Source organism: Stegodyphus dumicola, chromosome 8 (genome assembly GCF_044657685.1).
Source record: "Stegodyphus dumicola isolate Sdum_Otavi_A_Nest chromosome 8, ASM4465768v1".
Lineage (NCBI taxonomy): Eukaryota > Metazoa > Arthropoda > Arachnida > Araneae > Eresidae > Stegodyphus > Stegodyphus dumicola.
The window spans coordinates 23,999,651-24,014,986 of NC_140775.1; the positions used below are offsets into that span (position 1 = coordinate 23,999,651).

General features: G+C 33.9%; 1 protein-coding gene across 3 annotated transcripts in view; it reads left to right on the plus strand.

Moving 5' to 3' along the window:
• LOC118197114 (phosphatidylinositol 3-kinase regulatory subunit gamma-like) overlaps positions 1-15,336 on the plus strand; it is a 102,258-nt gene that overhangs the window by 45,240 nt on the left and 41,682 nt on the right. Inside the window, exon 1 of one of the 3 annotated variants that reach the window (XM_035368605.2) lies at positions 4,819-4,839. The exons of the other annotated variants lie outside the window; for them this stretch is intronic. The gene's annotated coding sequence lies outside the window, so the exon portion shown is untranslated. Of the gene's footprint in view, positions 1-4,818; positions 4,840-15,336 lie in introns of those variants that run through there. 3 annotated transcript variants of the gene reach the window in all.

Here is a 15,336-nt window from a genome sequence, read left to right on the forward strand (position 1 = left end):
TGAGCTCTTCTAATAAAATGTAAAATAGCTTTGGGAATTACTGTGAAAATGCTATACTATTGTTTTGGGCTAGTATTTAAACCATAAGAGCATAATAAATTCATCAGTTTTGAATAACCCTTTCCTACAATTCCAAGAGTAGCCGCCATCTTAGAAATGCAGGTTTCCCCCTTCTTTCTTACATGGAGGCCATCTGAGAACCCTAAAAGACATTTCTCATCATTAAAATCAAATCTCCTTCAACTGTAGCTGTTTGAATAAGATCAGATAAAAATTTTCGCTAACTACAAATCTTTTTGAAATTTTGTATTCTGTTTACGTTGAGTGTGTGTTTAGTTCATTTACATATCCCTGATAGGTATGATATATTTTACTTTTGTTTATCTGAAGTCGTTTTTTCTTGTGTGAGAATTGCTTGCTTTGCATAGACGTGACGAAAAATGTCAAATTTTGTGTGTCAAACATGTCCTAGCGTATGATTTAGATACGTTTCGTGAATGTCAGTATAATGGCTCAATTTCCGAAACATTTTATATGCCATTTCTTTCTTAAAGTTTAAGAATTCTGTGAATAAATGTGTTATTAAAGGTTCTAAAAACGTGCGTGACGATAAAATGTTCGCTTTTTTTCTCTTGCCAATGAGAGAAAATCAACAACTGTTGGCACTTTCGCTGTGCGCTGCGGTTTAAAGAAATAAATAATAAGTACTTTTTTTAAATCTAACATTTGTTCAGAGTTTTAAAGAAAATAATAATAATTTGTAAAATACTTTTTTAACCGTTAGAATTTCTTCATTTTTTTAAGACGCGCATTTATTATGTATAGATTAAAAAAAATTATAATTCCTGTAATTCCCTTCTCCATTTCGTAAAAAATCGGATGTGTTACTTTATTATAAAGAAGGGGAGGAGGGCAGTCTTTAAACCAGTCTTTAATATGTACACTGCCGGGGGGGGGGGAAATGGGACAGTTTTATATCTCCCGTTCTACTGGGCCGATTCACGAAATTCAACTTGCGTTTTTCATGTCTCGAAAGCGCGACTTAGGATATGCATTATATTTATATATAGCATTATGCTAATTTAGGAATTTTTGACAGAAAATCGGACTTTTTCTGAAATAACATACCAGTTTTTTTCCATATTTCAATTCTACGCCAAACTACCGAATTTTGTGAAAATCGCACGAGTAGTTTTTAAAAAATTAGCTCTCAAAATTTTAGCTCCTCAATGTTAATTGAGTGTGGTATATATTTATTAATCTCTCTTTTTTATTAAACTTGTATATATTTATTAATCTTTTTTTTTATTAAACTTGTATATATTTATTAATCTCCTTTTTTTTTTTTTTTTTTTTTTTTTATTTTATTTTGTTAAACTTATTTGATTCTTCCTTTCACATTTCGAAATTTAGGTTCATTCCAAGTAAAATTCACAAATTTTTATGATTTATTTTAAACTTTTATTTTAAAATAATTTTTATAAGTTTTTCAAAAAGGTTTTTGAATTATTATCTCTAAAAATTTTAACCATCATTTTAAAGTAGACGTATTTCTAAGCGTACCTGCAAAAATGATAGTTTTTTTTTATTTAAAATTTCCGAAGGTATACGTGAATTTATATATTGGCCCGTTTTGAAATTTTGCATATTTGTTGAAAGCGATGAAACATCAAATGTGGTTTAGACACTTTGCTAACATTATTTGGAAGTAGAAAATGATGTGACTTTTTTTTCGGCTCCGGGTATAATGGAAGGGAAAGGAAAATTTAATTTTCATATATTAAGGAATTCGCCAAGTAAATTATTCTTGGCGTAATCAGAAAAAATTTCGGCAAGATAAATTTTTTAATTTCTCCGTAAATTTCGCACCAAATTTTACAAAATTTAATATCTAGGCATAATTTGAGTCGTAGAATCGAAATATGGAAAAATATTGGCATGTTATTTCTGAAAATGTCCAATTTTATGTCAAAATACCTATATTAGAACAATGTGATATATAAATCTAATATATATCCTAAGTTGCGCTTTCGAGACATGAAAAAATGTAATTTGAATTTTGTCAATCGGCCTAGTAGAACGGGAGATGTCGAACTGTCTTTTTTTTTTTCCCCCCGCAGCGGACTTTACGAAGTCACTGAACATTTTGAGATACACATAGTTTTTTTTTTTTAATTTTTTTTTATTACGAAATTTTAGGAGTGTTTTCTCCTCTAAATGTACTTCTGTACGCAAATTTTCCAAAGATTAAATGCCACAAACCATTCATTTCTCGTAATCGATGAAAAAAGTGCGTTTATAATCCGTTGTCCGCAGAAATTCTTTTATAGATTAAAAAATAGCTAAAAGTCACACAGAGCTAATCTGGTGAATAGGGTGGATATTATATCACTGTGATAGGTTTTCGTTCAAGAAACCCAACTGTCAATCTTGCTGAATGAGAAAATGCACTCTCATGATGGAGCATGAGTTCTCTGACATTACTTCTTGAATAATTTTCTGAAGACATTTATTGGTGTACCAGTTAGCTGTGACCGTCTTCCGTCCTTCCAGCTTGATGGCTTTGACCAATTTGTACTTCTGAAGAGCATACCTTACTTTTTTCATAGCACGTTGTGTTTTCACCATTTTGGGCATGGGATCATCTTCAAAGACCTAATGGCTTTACTTTTTTGACATGTTGGAACGTCAAAAAATTTTATCTGTATTTCATCACGAGTTACGATTTTAGAAATAATGCGATGGCTACCATCTTTAAGTAATTTAAGAATTTTTTTACTGATTTTGAAAGCTTCTCTTTTTGGTGCTCAGTTAAATTATGGGGAACCCAACAGCAAACTAGTTTTTTATATGCAATTCGTCATGAATAATATTATTTATGGCAGCGGATCCAATATTAAGCCTTTTCTGTATTATTTAGTAAGTGCGGCGATTATCATCGATTAAAATTTTCCGTGTGCCAAACACAAAAATTTTCTGCTAAGCTAAAATGTAACTTGTTTTCTAAAAACTTACTATATTTTCAAATGTAACTGTTATTTTTTTTCTGCCATTTATCGTTTGCGCGTATTTCAAAAATTTCAGAGTGATCTCCGTATAGGGTATAGAAAGCACTGTGTAATGTAAATTAAAAATAACCTATTGCCACCCTTCATTAATAGAGTAAACACTGGGTCTTGGACAGGGCAACAGAACACATTAAAAAAAAGTGCAAGTAAATCAAGCAATATTTTAATACTCAAATTGCGTGTTACGATATTTAGTGAAATAAATGCGTTCATGAACAAATATTTGTTAAGGGAGGGGGGTCTTCGAAAGACAGCGATGCTTAGTTAATTCAAACTTCGAACAGTTGGTAGTAGCTAAGTTTTTTACATTTTATATGTAACAAGAAGTTCAAGGTCTTGTTGCTGTTTCTTCGTAAAGTTAATGGGGTGTAAAACTTGGCTTCCGAACCTTCTCTTTGTTTCTGTTTGTGTTATTTCGTAACGTTTTTTAGTGGTAATGGCCAAAACATCAATTTACTAAAGGGAAGTTCCAGCCTGTATGCCGAACACGGTATCATGCTCCGTGTATCATGTGAATATGTTACCACCGGATGGTAACATATTCCGATTAACTCGTGGATTGTAAAATGTTTCGGAAATTAACACGTCCCACGTTATGAAACACAGAAAATTTTGTAGATGTATAACAACAAAAGATGATGAAACCGCGAATAAGTTGAAAAAGATACATCTTTCCTCGTTGCTCAAGGAGTCAAATTTATAGCTAAATTTCTGATTGAAGAAAAAATATGTAATTGTTGAGTTCCGGTATAATTTTTTTAGCCCCTTATTTATTATTTTGCTTGTAATTAATCTGATTCTGCCGTTCTTGACAGGACTGAGTTATGACTTTTAGAGGCCTTTAAATACTTGAAAGATATTGTTTTCCCAGCATATATACGCTGCTTTTTCCTCCACTACCTCTCTCTCGCTCTTGGTTTAGCTGCACCATACATTCCATGGTGAACCGGCAATGGGAGATTTTAGCGGTGCCCCCCTTTTACTGAACCCAAAGCATCTTTTTGTGGTGCCTCTTTTCTTTAATGTTATTAAGCACTTGCTTAATAGTTAATCCAGATGATGTTCTTGGTCTTAAAATTCCTGTTTACACGTGGTTGGCCGTGATCTGCCATAAATTTATTTTCCTTTTCATCTAATTTAGATGTAATATTTAAGAGAATTCCTTTGCGCTGCATGCAAGAAACGTTTTGTTCACGAGCTTTGAGGATGTTCGTATAAATCTTCGGAGAATTAATGAGGTTTGGATGACTTTTCCTAAGCAGAAAATCAAATTCTGAGTGACAGGATCTATTTTGGGCATTTCCCCGTGAACTATCTACAGCACTTTTCCGGAATATTAGCGAAGAGAAGGAGAGATGTTTAAATAAAAGCCGGCAACTTTTTTTCTTCATCTTGGCCTTGGAGAAAAAAAGCAAAAATTTCGGAGTGTCTAGATATCTATCCATCACTGAAGTAACCCCCTCCTTCTCGTGATAAAAGAAAATACTATACAAAAAGTGATCTTGTAACGACCTTCAGCAGAAATGAAGCAAATAAAAACCCAGGAAATACACATTTATGAGTGCCTTCGCCATTTTAGAATTAACTACGCATGCGCTGAACATGACTACGCCCAAGAGGCGGGGTTGTTTATGATGTAATACTACATTCTATGTTATATCACGTTTGTTTCAGATCGCGACGTTTTCTTCGATGCCGATGTTTTTGGCCGTAGGCTTGCCAAAAACTTTTTTACGGTTTAGACTTCCGTTGTTTTCACTGAAAGTTTAAAGTAAGTTTTGCTTTATGCATTCCAAAGTGTAAACATCTGAAGACATTAGGTGCATTATAATTAGGTAGTGCTTACTTATTTATCTATATGTATCTTTTGTGTTTGCAGAAGTTTTTCTGTAGCCTTCGTTATTAAGTGGTATAACTTAATAATATGATTTGTGCAAACTTTCTTGGGGAGGGAGATGTATCTGATAATAGTAAGTATTTAATTAATGGTTGTCAATGTATAGATTACATTAAAATTCGAATTTGTGCCACTTTTTGTATTTTGTTTGATAGACAGTCTGTTATCATTAAGACTTACTGAGTACTTTAAAAGAACGAGTTTATATTACAATGCAGAACCAGGATATTTTATTAAGTTCAGAAATATTCATTCCTCCTTCTCGCAGCTTTCCACGTAATAAATACGTCTTTGCATTTTCCAAATGAAAATTTTCTTCGTGGGAATATTGTCAATTAAATATCTAGTTAAGGTAGTGTACGTTGATCAGTAATTGTAAAATTGGCAACGACCCAATACGAGTTTTATCATTCCACGAGTTAAGAAGCTTTGCAGGCTAAACAGTCTGGACTTTATCATGATGGGAGAAGTAGTCTTTGGTGAAAGCAGTAATTTTTGGAGAGTTTCAAGAAATGTGTTTTCATGAATAATTCACTCACAAATTCTTAGTTAGGATGCATAGTGATAATGTCTCCCACGTACGATAATAACAGTGGCATTGGGATGGGCTCGGCCAGAAAGGTAGACTGAAATTGAAAGCTATGAGAAAGACACGGATGTCATGGTTGGAGACAAGCTAGTAAATTTGCATTTTAAGGTACAAAAACTACTTTTTAAATCCCAAACGCTGAATGGAATTGGACGAAGAAACTGGAAGTTCTTAGAGATCTCTTAATAAATAATAAACGTGACAAGACATACACATTCTCCAACGTTTTTGAGCTGCATGAATACATGCGCGTAGAGCACGCTATGGCGCTTACAATGGTATCACGGCAATCCCTTTCGTCTCGTTTTTTAAGAATTTTAGACAAGCAGTTTGTTGCTTGCATTTTGTATGTTTCATTGGAATCTCAAATAAATAAATACAAACTTTGCGTACGCACAGTTTGAAGCAGCGACGGGATTGGTATGTTTCTTATAAAGATGCATGACTGCCATATCGTAACGTTTGTTAGAAAAGTGTAAAATATTCGTGTTGCATATTTACTTCTTACTCTCTTGTGATATCCAAAATCAGCAGGTAGCCCTTCTTCAGATCGAAATATCGTAGCATCCCGTGTGGGGAATGTTTGCCATAAGTATTTAACCATAATTTGCTCTGCCGTTGTTAAATAATTTAGTGTTCGTGAGCACCTCGTGTGTTTTGGCATAATTCGTGTAATCCTAATTCTCGAGCATCTTTGGAATCGTAACTAGAGGATTTTTTACGTACTCTTCGCATTCAGCAACCAAGCGAGATATTTTCATTTATTGATTCCCCCCCTGCCATTGCACTTTGTAAATACAGGGTGCCCATAAATATTTACCCTGAATTATAGTCGTTTTTAACATCGTATGAATGGTAAGCAAAGTATGAGCTGTGTCGTCAAAATGGTTTTCCTTCAGTATGTTGTGTGGCTTTCAGAAACAAAATCACCAGTGTACCAGAATCACTATGCATCGAATGATTCGGACTTGTAATGGAAAGATACCACTTGCAGTGAAGTAAATTAAATCCCCGGATATCCAAAGTTTTAGCAACAAGGTCCTTTAAGAACTGGCAGAATGACGTTTTACACGTGCTATCAGGGTTGCTGATGAAGAAGTTTACTAAATGCTTTCAATATGAGTATAAACTTTGAAAGTTTATGCATTTGAGGTTAAGTACATGTCACGTCATCTGTGCACAATCCTGAGCTGTCATATTTTGTAATGAGGCTAATAAGGGCAAACATTTATGGACGCGCTAAATGATAATAGAATATCTGAGTCCTATCCAGTGATTTTGAGCAGAATTCAATTGGAGTGATACCCCCTATTGATCGAACTGTCGAAGCACCATATTTATATTTGAAAAATTCTTCCTTAAGATTTAAATTGAAAGCAGATTGAAAGCGCTTAAGATTTAAATTGAAAGCAGAATCTGTGGAGTGAAAATTTGAGGACTCTTCTGTGGTAAGATTTCCAAACCAGTTCTAGCCGCTACTGCAGTTTAATCCTAGCAGAAATTACTAGTCTTCAGCAGTTTTAACTCCAGTGTTTGATGAGGCCTGATCCTCAGTTTTATTGGTGAGATCTTAATCTTAAGACCTACTACAAGCAGTCGGATTGCTATTATTTGCAGAGCTGCAAAAACCGGCAGCCATGTCGGTTACATCCGATGGCGTTTTACTTTTAGTAGTAAAGCGCTGGAAAAATTTCTCTGTAATCCTTTGTTCAACCCAGGTTAGAATGCCCGCGAACGCTGGCCTGGACTGTTGGCATGGGTGCTTTTGTGGGTTTCTAAGCTATTTTCCATTAATTCTTCATTGCGCTTGGGCACAGAGTCCTCGTGTACCTGCGTGTTTACTGTAAATCATAACGCTACTCTCGTAGCGTTTCAAAATTAGTTCTGCCCACCACCACAAATTCCAACATGATAGATTTGATTGGATTTGTTAGAAAATCGCAAAGCGCACGCAAGGGCTGTAAGGAGGAGAGCCTTCGTTAAGGACTTTCTAGGGAAAACTAGCTCTTATTCAAGTTACATGCAAGAAAAACCACGGAAACGCCCTTGCATACAGCCCGTTCTCAGGGATTTCAAACCTTGCTGAACTAGCTGAGTTTAGTGGTCTCGTCTGCTATAGCTATAGCCCATTGGTTGATTTCAATCTGGAGAGAGTTTACTAGTCTTAAGGGATTTGAACTGCAATCACTCATGAGTTATAATAAAGAATACCGCGGAATATTAAAGACAGTAAAAACATCTTGATATTAGTGCAAAAAATCCTGGGACAAATGTCAGACGGATTTTGATAATTGCTTATTTATAGTATAACCAAACATGAAGCCCATTAATGAAAACTTGCCTTCAAATTTCAGATTTAGTTTTTTTGTTGTTGAAGTCGCCCTTAATGCATCGTTAAAAATTTGCGAATTTTAAATTGAAATTTACTCCTAGTGAACTCAATATCGCAAAATCATTTCTATCAATGATGATTGTTAAAGCTGAACTTGAAATTTTGAAGTGAGATTCGAAGTCAGCCAGAGTGATACACTTTAATGTATCTTTCTGTGGCTGTTTTTATTTTATATTATTTTACTATCCCGAATATAATCTGTTTCCGTAGGAAATAGGAGCACAGAGAGCGACAAATATGTAAAGGGTTTAGAGTAGCGTCCATTTCCTATGTAGTGACCGGAAGCATTTTTCTGTGTGTAATGCGATAGTTGCAAATGCTTAGCGAATTGTTTCAGATATACGTTCAGAGCCTGATTAACAGAACTGAAGGCTCGGAGCAAAGTCTGTTATGGAGGCGTCTAAATTTGTAATTCTTTTCAGTGCATTAGATATCATTGGTGCGAACTGTATGAAGTATTTCATCAAATAACTTAATAACTCATTTATTTACTTCATTAAAATTATAGCTGCTTTTAAAAATTATCTTTTTCACATTGTGGAAAAAGGGCAGTGTCTGGAGATATAGAACGAATATTGTCCTCCATCTAAACCATGCATCTCAAACCCAAATTTTTGTATTATTTACTTTGTATTTTGTTCGAATTTAATGGAATTTTTGAGTAATAAACTGTGCGATTTAAAAGCAGTGTATTACCACTGCCAGAAATAAAATATTTTATCTTCCACGTACCAGTGTTTTGCCATTCAGAAACCGCAAAAAGCGCAGTTTTTAATAATTTTTTTATACTTTTAATCTGATTTTTTAAAAATAAAAATCTGATGTGGGCACCACGACTTCCTCGTACGGCATATTAAATTATGCACATTTTTTGCAGCACTTCATTTAAACTTATTTCCTCAAATTATTCTAATTTAATTAAACGATCTTTCAAGGTAAGTTGAAAATGACATCAAAAGTTACAAATTTTTTTAATAAAATATTCCGGTCAGTTTTTGTCCTATGGGTGTGTCAGACTTGTAATATTTTTTTTTTTTTTTATTCATAATGGGTATGAAACTTTTCTATAGCGTAAGTATAGGAACATGTAGACCGCATTAAAAGTAAGATTTCGCTACTTGTTAAAGATAGTTTTTTTTTTTTTTTTTTTTTTTTTTTTTGTAACATTGCCAAAACATGAATATTTTCGTTTTTTAAAACGCTGCTATAATTGGAAGTAAATGACTACGATCAACGATCGTAAAAATTAAGGCTGGGTGCGTTGTGTTGCTAATTGCAATAAGAAAGGGAGATGCACAACTACGTGTTATAGAAGTCCCATATTTAAAATTTGAACGTTATATGAATAATAATTTAAAAAAGGTTAATAGATTTTGAGTTATTCGAGATACATATGTGCATCGTACAGCCGTATAGAATGCCATGTGAATCCATTTTACAAACAAACAAACAAACAAAAAACCCTTTATTCTGTCCCTCCGTATAGGCCTCATGGAAAAAAAAAAAAAAAAAATCTGATGTGTACACCACATGACTTCCTTGTACGGAATATTAAATTATACGCATTTTTTCTTGCATTTTATTTAAACTTATTAGATTGAATTAAACCTATTTCGCCGACAGCGCATAAACCACAATAGAATAAATGCATTCTTTAAAATTCATTTTGTTTACCATAGCGACACTCTGGTGCTAGGTTTACTTAACAGTATTATATTTCATTCATATTATAACTCAGAATGCACACTATGTATATCATTTAAAGAATTATCTAATCGTTGCCACATGTTCCATTCAAATACTATAATAAAGCTAGAACTATGTATAAAAGAAATTAAGCAAACAAAACAAAACAGAAACAGTTTTTCACAGACGATTGATTATTTCTCATTTAATTAATTCAGCTCTCACTTCGCGAGAAGGCAAAAATACATAAAAACTCCAAAATATCTATATTAAAAATTACGAAGTAAATCTTAAACACTTATTTTCTCGAAAAAATTCCAGAAAGAATTAAGCATGATTTAATTGGCAATAATAAATGAATGCGTTATCTTTGTTGTTGCGAAGCTAAGTTTCTCTAGATTGGCTACAAATCCACTAGTCTCCTGTTTCAAATGTAAACATGAATGGCCGCCATAAAAAAAAAAAAAAAAGGCTTAGCGGCACTTAGACAACTTTAAAATTGTTGATAATTCTAAAAATATTGCATACAGATTTACTAAAGGCATAAAAACCTTAAACGGAAGATAAAACAACATAATACAATCATTTTTATTAAAGCAAAAAATGTACAATTTGCAAACATATAAGAGTAAAGAAACTGATATCACTGAGCCGGGTAACAGAGTGGATATATATATAAATATATTTATATACGTTTGGTGCGGCCGATTGCAACCAAAATACGAGGTGCACATCTACATGTTATAGCAGTCCTATATACAAAATTTCAACGTTCTGAGGTTACTCGTTTTTGAGTTATTCGAGATACGTACGTACATACGTTCGGACAGACGCCACGAAAAATTCTCTTCAGAATTAATTTTAAAGCAGTTTTATAATTTTTTGGAAGGAAAAGAGTATTTTATTCTGTCCTTACGTACAGATATGACGCAAAAACATCGTTAAGTTGCATTCGATAGCGGTCAAAATATTTCGTTGAAATATGCTGCCTGAAACTTTTCGCGATTACAATACTTCCTTTTTACTTCGTACAAGGAAGTAAAAATCGTTCAAATGGTGTCGAAAGCGGTCAGTGCAGTAAAAATAGGTTATTTACTTTATAACTTGACTAACTGACAGGTTTGAGAATCATTGCATTAAACGAAATTGCTAACAAGAAAACTCGTGCTTTTATTGGAAAGTGTTTGTTAAACATAGACCTGTATTACGGGGGGGACATGGATGATAAATTGTAATCTATGTTATATATTAGTTATCCTACGTGAAAATTATTGATCATAGTACAGTATTTTCAAATTATGTGTGTGTGATTATGGCAAAGCCTCAAGGGCTATCTGCCTAAGGGAAGGAATGCCTTCGTGGAGGACTTTCTAAGGGAAACTGGCTCGTATACACGTTACACATGGGGAAAACCACGAAAACGCCCATGCAGCCAGCCCGTTCGCGGGATTCGAACCTCGGACCGAACTACCAGTGTTTAGCGACTTTACCGCTCGGCCGCTGGTGGGCTATTTTCAAATTATAAGTCGGGTTTTCATTTGCAGCTATTATCTCTTATGTATCAATCCTATTGTAAGATCAGAGAAAAACTACAAAAATAGGATGCGGTTTGAAATTTGTTTCATTTCTCATTTATTTCACTTGCAGTTCTTTTGTGTTTTAATAATTTTTGGTTGCATGCACAAATAATTCTACTTTTTATATGCATGTGCAGTAAAATTCCAATTATAAGTAATAATAAATTAGGCGAATTTTTCATTTATTCGTGTATTTATTAGATTGATTTAAAATTATATAAAAAGATAATGTCGGAATTGCTATTTAGTTGTTAAGATAATTAAAATATACAACTTTTCTTCCTGTTAAAATCTTAAATTTTCTGTATTTGACTTCAACTACAGCAACAACAAAAAGCTTTTATTTAAATTTTGTATGAATTTAGATGGGTTATTAATTTCATTTAATACAAGTAATAAATAAAGATGTTTTGTATGTAACTGCCGTAAAACTGAAAGCAGTATCATATGCTAAATTTTTAGCGGAGGGGACTCTCAACCAGTGGGGAATTCCACCTCCCCAGATGGGAAATGCATATAAAAAGCTATTTTTATTCAAGTGTTTATCAAAATTTTCTATACTTTTTTGGTTTTTCTAGAACATGTTAAAGGTAAGTGGGAGCAAAAATGGTTGAGAACCAACCACCTCCGCCTAATTATTTTAGTTGTAGCAGAGACAAGTACTTATTTAGGGAACTTAAAAAAAGAAAAAAAAAAGTAATTATTGTCTAATTTTATTAAAAAATGTGTCGTGTGTCACCGGCAGAAATAAAAATATATCAATTTTTTTATGAAATGGAATGCGATAAAAAGAAAAAGCAAAATTCCGTCTCTTAACGCTATTGCGGTAAAATCCTTTTTATCTTCCCGGGGGGGAGGGAAACAGCTGTATTATTCAGATTGAATATCGTTACGAATTGTGGTGCCACTTAGTCTGAATGTTTGAAGTTCTACTGTACTCGCTTATGTACGTAACACGTAATGCACAAAGACAATGAAATGAGGCTGAATGAAATTGGCTTATTTCCATGAGATGGATCCTATCCGAGTTCGCACGTACTGTAGTTTGTGTGTGCTTTATCCACGTGTTATTTCGTATTATATTTACCTGGCGCATGTACTCCCATGTGAAGGTTTGTTATTTTTAACTGTGATACGTGATATTTTCTTGTTTTTGTTGATAGCTGTAGTAACAGCGTTAGATCCTTAAGATTCCGTTGTAGATTCTTCAGATCTGGAAGTTGGCGAATACTTTTCTTGGTAATATTCGCATAAATAACATCTGTATGGTGATACGGTTAATTAGAATTGAATTCTTATTGTATTCTCCTCTATAAAAGGGAAAGCCAGTTCCGGATAGCGATATTGTGACGTTTGAAAAGGATTCCACGAGAGTAGTAATAGATTGAGTTAAACTGTATGACGAGTCTTACAGTTTTCGAAAGAAGATAATTGCATGCATTATGAAATTCCCCTTTTTTAAATTATTATTCATATATTTGTAGAGACATTAGGTTATTTCGAAGCAGGAGACATGAAAAATGAGCAATGCCTTCGCCGGGACTCGAACCTCGGATCTCTCGAATACACGCCAAGCGTGCTGACCGTAGGCATGCTAAGAAGGCAGGAGAAATACTAACTATATATACTACCACTTTTAAAGGGCGACTGGGGATTAGGTTACCCAGTCGCCAAATCCAAATCCTGGTGGTGGAGAATCATTATCCACCACCTATTTTAGTTCGGGCGCCACTGTAGAGACATTAGGTTATTTCGAAGCAAGAGACATGAAATATGAGCAGTGCCGTCGACGGGAGTCGAACCTCGGATCTCTCGAATACGCGCCGAGCGTGCTGACAATTACACCACGAAGGCATGGTAAGAAGGCGGGACCTCATATATTAAACTAGATTAAATATAAACAAACGTGAATCGACTTTATTTTTATCCGAATAATAATGTGAGCAAAGACAAAAACAGGAGGAGGAGAAAATGTAGTTTCTGATTCATTCTAAAATTACTTTCAAACGATGTCATAACCTCAGTGATAATACTGGTTCTTTAGAAGCAATCGTGAATTCAGTTGACTTAGAACAGTGGTTCTTAACTCCATGCACCCCTTTCATCATTACCAAAGATCATCCCCCCTTTCCAGAACTGGAAAAATGCATATATATTTAGTTTATTTTAGATTATTTTTAATGCGTTTTATAAATGAAACAAGCAAAAATATAGATAAATACAAAAACTTTGTTTGGTGTAGTTGATTATGGAAAAGCATATTAGGGCTATCTGCCTAAAGGAAATGGATGCCTTCGTGGAGGATTTTCTAAAGGAATTGTTTATACACATTACACATGACGATAACCATGAAAAAACCCCTCTAACGAGACCGTTCTCCCTGAATCGGACCGAAGTCGGAAGCTCGGTGATTTTACCGCTCAGCGCTAGTGGGCTAAAAACTTGAATATAAAAGTACTTTTTTTATATTCATGAGCTAAAATTAAATAATTAACAGGTAAATAAAAGGCTGGCAACATTTTTTCCTCCCCCCCCTTTGAGAACCCCTGTTTTGGAAGTAATGTAATAACCCTGAATTTTTTAATGAGTACCACCTATGACTGAGCTGTTCAAACAAAAAATAAAATAAATTAGAACAAAAGAAGTCTTTATCGGGATTTATTATTTTTAAGCTAAAATTGTTAATTATTATACTTAATTATTAATAAAGACGTATTAATGTTCTGCATTAGTTTATGAAAATACACATTAATAAATAAATGATAAAAAATTGTACATCAAAATGATAAAAAATTAGGGTACTTGCGTATTAACTCCTCGACCGTTAAATTGTTGCCGACCAGCGCCAATGATGATAAGCGTAAAGTAACAATACACTTATAACATCTGCTGTTTAGTTTGATGTGTCTCGGATTGATCCTCAATAAACCTGCTTTTGTTGTTTTGAACAAGGATATAAATTAACTGCAACTGCTATCTTTTTTCAATAGATATCTACGAAAGCTTTTTTATGAAATGCCAGAACGAAGCGAGTCGAATACTGATCGTTTATTAAATAAAGAAGCATCGGTTCGTCCAGAGTTCCGCAAGAACGATCGGCTCAGACGTGGGCTTCGCCAACTGTCATGGTTCGATGTTATCCACCATGGTCCACGGAATACTACGTAAATACCAAAATTAACATTTAATTACATTTGCTCGATGTGTATAGATAATGCATAACGTTTCACGGATTGATAATGTTAACGCCAATAACATTACAATTAACTTTAGCGGTTGATTTCGTCGTGTGTTATATTCTCTATTCTTGCACTTAAATCACTCACTGCCGAACATTTACCGAACGTTCGGCCGCTAAATTTAACGAACGGCACTAGGCAACACTTCAGCTGCAAACTGCCATCAGTTAAACATATGAAACGAAATGAATTTTGAGCAAATTCCGATTCGAACCCATAGAAATATTATTAAACTCTCACTCCTGGCATCATAAAAGATAAAGACGGACTTACCAGATCACAGGTGACGGAGGACGTGGGCGCCATGCCTGTACCATTATGGTTAATTGGTATTGCACCACGTCCACCATTGTTTAGGGAGCCCTCAGATGGTAGTTGGGGGGGGAGGCACACGTAGGCGGCATGCACCAACCATGCCGGCTTGCATCTAATGAATGGGCCCTACAGCCAGCTGTCCCTAGTGGTAATTTATTGAAAATTTTGATATTATCATACAATGAGCTACATATAGTTATACAATGGCATACATACAGTCTTTCACCTGTAGTTATACAATGGCATACATACAGTCTTTCACCTGTAAAACAATGAAATACATATACATATATACAATAGTATGGGTGTGTTTAAATTTACACGAGACTTTGACAATTATTTTCCTGGTTTCAATACACCTATAAAGTATGCACCTTATAGTAAAGTAATATAGTATAAATAATATAACATAAAAATAGTATAAGTAAAATAATAAACATATAAGGTATATATGTACACATAATTTAACTAAATATTAATTTTGACATTTTTCCTAATTTTTAAATATATTTTAAATATAGTATATAAAGTTCGTAAAATTCATGAGTTCATAGCTCATGAGTATAGTTTTAA